This window comes from Lactuca sativa, chromosome 4 (genome assembly GCF_002870075.4).
Source record: "Lactuca sativa cultivar Salinas chromosome 4, Lsat_Salinas_v11, whole genome shotgun sequence".
Classification (NCBI taxonomy): Eukaryota; Viridiplantae; Streptophyta; class Magnoliopsida; order Asterales; family Asteraceae; genus Lactuca; species Lactuca sativa.
The window spans coordinates 21806162-21812161 of NC_056626.2; positions in this window are offsets into that span (position 1 = coordinate 21806162).

Here is a 6000-nt window from a genome sequence, read left to right on the forward strand (position 1 = left end):
CCCAACAAATAATAGGGTACAATAGACTCCAAATACACTGTTTTAATGCACTAAAAAGTAGTACAAGGCAAGCAGGGTCGAACCACAGAGGCACGGGACAAAAGTCTATACCTTTTTGCACAAGGTACTTTGGTCACAAATGAGGGTTTTGTTTGCAAAAGTCAAATAATAAAAAATAACAATCAACTTTGAAACATACAGAAAATGAAATAGATTTGTAAACAAGTTGTAAAAGTGCTTCCAGTTCTAGTTTTCAATGTTGTCATTTAACCTGATTATGACTTGATGTAATTTGTGATTGCTATTCTAAGTTGGTACTGAAAGATATTAACACGCTCTAATACCTCTCGCTTGCCAAATTATCTAACCAAAACACGCTCTTTGACTAGACCTAGCTTTACCAATTCAACCTAAACACGCTCTTAGATTGCATTGAAAAATTGCATTGAGTTTTGTACAAGCTCCCCAACAATGTCCATTTCTTCTTATACGCTCGGAAGTGTGAAAACATGTGATATATGTTTTACAATAAGAAAACTTATTGCTTGTTACCAATTATTAACTTTATAGAATGATTAGGTGACCTAAAAGTTAATTAACTACACAAAAATTCAATTCATGAAAATGGTCAATCAAACACAAATCAAATTCAAGGATTCTAGTTTAAACAAAAACATAATCACTAGAATAGAATCACAAATCAAGCATCAAATCATATGCTTCAAGTCAAGCAATCAACATGTCTTGAACAAGAACTAGAAACTAGGGTTTCTTAGCCACACATGGCTAAGAACAAATCAAACAAGAATAATGATGAAATTGAAATGTTTAATGCTTACTAAAATGAAATCAAAAGTGTTTGCAATGATCAGGTCTTCTCAAAAGCTCCAAAAATTCTCCTAGAATCGCCCAAAATCGCCCCAACCTGCTCCAAAAACCATCATTCTCTCAAAAATGACGTCTCCTCCTATTTTAATTAATGTTCATGTGCATGCCATGAGGCCATGTGTTTTTGGCATGGCCATGCCTTTTGCCCATGTGTTTTTGGCATGGCCATTTGTCTTGCCTATGTGTTTTTGGCATGGCCCATGCTTTTTGCTAAAACACAAATAAGTTTTCACTGTTGGCTCTATCTTCGGTCAAACTTCACCACGAGTCATGGTGCTTAATGTTGGGTCAAAAATATGGTTTATACTTTGCTTTTCTGGGCAATTGTATTTCTCTATAATATTTTTGGAGTTTACGGTCATGTTTACGGTTGAGTTTACGGCCGTAAACACCTTACGGCCATAAACCCATTTACGGCCCATGTCCACCAAGCCCATGTTCCCCTTGTATAAATATAGGTGTTAGGGTGTGAGGAATAGATTGATGAACACGTAGAGATTTTACGGCCAGAGAGAGAGAAGAACTATTGTGTGTTAGTGTGTGTGAATCTCTTGTATCCAGATCATCATTCTATTCATTAATACATTGAGATTCATCATCTTCTTCTTCTACTTCTCTTCTCTTTGATTTGACATCATCCGTTTGATTGGGATTCCGCACCATCAAGCGGATCTGATTGATACACGGGCAATTAGGGACTTACAATTGGTATCAGAGCATGATCGGCGTCAAAGGCATTCTACAGTCGTTTATTTGGTGCTAGTTCGCGCGTTTCAAAAAAGGGGATTTATTGTTTCATCCAAAAATCGAAGATTCTGTGTTCTCGGTTCAAGCTTACGGCCGTAGAATGCCTTTGACACTGGTCTTGCTCTGATACCAACTGTAAGTCCCTAATTGCCCGTGTATCAATCAAATCCGTTTGATGGTGCGGAATCCCAATCAAACGGATGATGTCAGATCAAATAGAAGAGAAGTAGAAGAAGAAGATGATGAATCTCAATGTATTAATGAATAGAATGATGATCCGGATACAAGAGATTCACACACACAAACTAACACACAATAGTTCTTCTCTCTCTCTCTCTGGCCGTAAACTCTCTACGTGTTCATCAATCTATTCCTCACACCCTAACACCTATATTTATACAACGGGAACATGGGCTTGGTGGATATGGGCCGTAAATGGGTTTACAGCCGTAAGGTGTTTACGGCCGTAAACTCAACCGTAAAAATGACCGTAAACTCCAAAAATATTACAGAGAAATACAATTGCCCAGAAAAGCAAAGTATAAACCATATTTTTGACCCAACAATCTCCCCCTTGGTTTATAACTTTCTTTTCTTAATTGACCCAACAAGCTCCCCCTAAAAAGTAGTTGGCTTTTCTTGTTAATCTTCATTGGGAGATTGGCTTCAGCATTTATCTTCAAATTCTTCACAACTTCAAGATGTACTTGATGAATCTTCAATGAATCACTTCATCTTGAGCACTTGAGCTTTGCTTCAAGATTTGACTCTGAACGCACATTGGGTGAGGAGGCTTCTTGTACTGATTCTTAAAAGATGACGCTTTCAGCTTGAGAATCTTCAGAGAGAACATCAGAGAGAAATGAACTTCTAGATCACTTCAGTAGGTACAAAGATAGCAGCAGACTGATTGAGGAGGCTTTAATGCAATCCGTCACATAATCTTCAATTTCAGCTTAACCTTGCTTCTAGGGTTGAAAGATTGAATGTTGAAAGATTAATCTTCATTTCTTGCTCCTTCGAATGCGAATTCTTCAATGCTCACGGACGAGGCTTTGGCTCAGAAATCTTCAACACAAACTTCATGAGTTTCATCTTCACCTGAAATCACTTTTCAAGACAAAACAAAACTAAAAGAAAACTTAGAACAAAAGTAAAACAAAAATAACACTATTTTTTTTATTTTGAATTTTTTTGATTTTTGTTTGTTTTTTTTATTTTTAATTCTCCCCTTTTATAGCTAACTTTAAGAGTGATTTGGGATCAAAGTTGTTGGACAGCCTTATTCCACTTGTCGGTACCCTTATCTTCACATCTGCGTCTGATCGATCGCCAATATTGTGGTCCACTTAAACACGAAAAATTTGTGACAATTTTGGACAATTTACCAATGACATGATACATGCATATATCTAATTGTAACTTTATTATCATGATTGGCCCTAATTCTTAAATAAATTTTTCTTATGACCATTTAACTGACTACAAACAGGGATATTGTTGTCCACCTAAATCGAGCAGCGAGATCTACAGACAATCTGTATGTGTTCAATTTTAAGTATACTAGAACGTGTTTCCCGCTTCCTGATATGCCCCAGCCATCAAGAACTTCCAGAGTACTCCTTACACCGGGTGAGCAGGCAACCATTCAGAGAGAGGATAGATTCAGAATTCTATTACTTATTGTTTCAGAGGGGTTGAGAAGTAGAAGGTTGCATATGTTGTGTACCAGGTCGGATTAGAGGTCACGCAAAGGAGACAGCATATGGCTAACAGATAAGAGGAATTTCATATATATAACATGCAGAGAAATAGAGTTACATATGTTGTGTACCAGGTCGGATTGGAAGTCACGCAAAGGAGACAACATATGACTAACAGACGGAAAAAAAAGAAAATGATATTCTACAGACCTAATTTATCGGAATTTACCAGTCGCCCCATCCAACCAGAATTAAGGACAGAATCCGCACATCAAGGAAAAGTGAATCCACAGTTCTAGATATGGGTTATTTAATGTGACCGGTAGATTCCCATGTATATCTCCCTTCTCAACCTATCCGAGCATCGTGACATCAGGTTAAACGGATCTAACTAGGTCAAAGTTTGTCAAGTCCTTAAATTCATTAGGTTCAACTCTCCCTAGTCAAGTCCATTTAAAATCTTTCGTGCCTACCAGCGCATCGAACACAGAGCGTAGACGATTCAACTTAGTTACGTTACACCGATTCAGATTGCCCGTTATCACTTGCTAATTTCATTTCCCAAAACATCTCCTGCAAGCACATTCCATTAACACCATATTTTTGATTTTCTGATTTTCTAATGTTTTTGGATTTTTTTTTAATTTTTAATTTTTGAGTTGTTTTTATTTCTCCCCCTAAATTTGTGCATAGGAGAGAAATGAAAGTAAATGCGCAAATTTAAACTATCCTAAAACAAAAATTAGTCTTTAAAGCGAATCAACTTAAGAAAAAAAACTCCGTAGTATAGAGAAGAAAACTCAAACCGTAATTCACCGATTGAATCTGCATCCAGAAGGTTTGAGAACAACATGCATAATCTCAGAACAGATCCGAAAATTCTTCATATCATTAAGCACTAACCCCATTTGTGATTTCTTCCCTTCTTCCCTTCTCGCAACGGACACATACTCTCAAATAATGTTCTGAGTGTTGTACAGTTGAGAGATGTCCCCAACCATATGCCAGGAGCAGCCACTACCAACAAACCGAAGTCTAATGATATGCCTCCATAGCTGCTCCGGCACAGAGCGGGATCAGTTGGTCTTTGGAACCTAGTCCATTTTGAAACTGGGTCGACCTTTGTCATCAACACAAGGTACTTTCTCCCATGACATGTCCTGTTTATCACAAACAGAAGATATAGAAATATCAGAATCGTTAGAATATTTGGGAGATTGAGCCTTTGTAACCCATCTATATTCAGGTTTAACCCATTTCTTGTTCGATCTGATGGGTGGCTCAGTACTTGCTTTTGATCTTGATGTCGGCCTTTGAGATGGCTTTGATTTTGGCTTCATAGGAGCATCTCTTGGATTTGGCTTCTTGGCCAGCATTCCCTTATTTCTCTTAGGATTCGGATTCTTGGCCTTGTAGGTTTGATTATTCGCCTTTTGTGCGTTCCAGTCGATATTGTCTGAACGTGACCTTGAGGGGTTTCTTTTGAAAAATCTCCCTCTTGGCGCGTTCTGCCATCCTTGTGCGTAGTAGGGAACGTATGCGCGATTAGGACAATTTCTGGCAATGTGTCCATGTGTTCCACAGTGAAAACAAGTCTTTTTCTTCACTGTAAAGTTATTTATTCCTGCCCCTGGTGGCGTATCCTTGCCTTGTCTCTTATTTTTCCCACACGCACAGTTGCAACAAGCACTCTGTTTAGCTTGAAATGGTGGCCTGTATTTACCAACGACAAGTTGATTAGAAGCAACAAATTTAGAGTTCAAGGGGTCGTTTGTTTGTTAAGAAGAACTCTCCTTGTTCTCATCCTCTGCTACTTTACCTGCACATGTAACAGAAATATCAGTATTTTCAACATTAATAACTCCTCCTGACAAAAATCCAGCTCGTTTGCCATATCGAAGATGTGGCTCCCTGTCAGTTTCATCCTGTGTCATAGGGATGGATGTGTAGTTATGATTAAAAGGAGGAGGTACACTATCATACCCTAGACCCTTGATTTGATTTTCTTTGAATTTTAATTGGGTTTCATATAAGGACTCGACTGTCTGAGTTGACGCAGTATAATTTTTGAAATTGACATAAGTTTTTCCACACTTAATTTTTAAAGCGTCAAGTTCTTCAGTTACAGCAGCAAGTTGTCTCTTAACATAATCATAATTTTCACACTTGTTGCTATACTCTTCCTGAAGTTTCCTAAAGTCCTTGGTTTTTGCTTCTAACTCAGCCTTCAGGGGTTTCTGTCGTTTCCTAAGTTGATATCTTTTATATCTTAGGTCCTCAACTTCTCTTTTTAATAAATCAATTTGTTCCCCGAAGAAATTTAATCGTAGCTTCACAAGCTGGAGTACATGTAACTTCAATGACCGGAATGTTTTCAGAACTCATTGTTTCTCTACACTTCAAAGCATCAACTTCTTGAATTACCTCAGCAAGACTAAGATGATTGAGATCTTTTGTCTTCTTAATGATAGCCATGTTCATATCCCACGATTTCGGAAGTGAATTTAGCAGCTTTTTGTTTATCTCGAACTTAGTCAAGAAGATCCCGGCTATATTCATCTCAGTAGTGAGTGTAGTAAATCGCTGCAATTGAGTTTCAAGGGTTTCTCCAGGGATATAATCGAAAATGTTGAAATTTTGTCTTAACATATCCTGACAACTC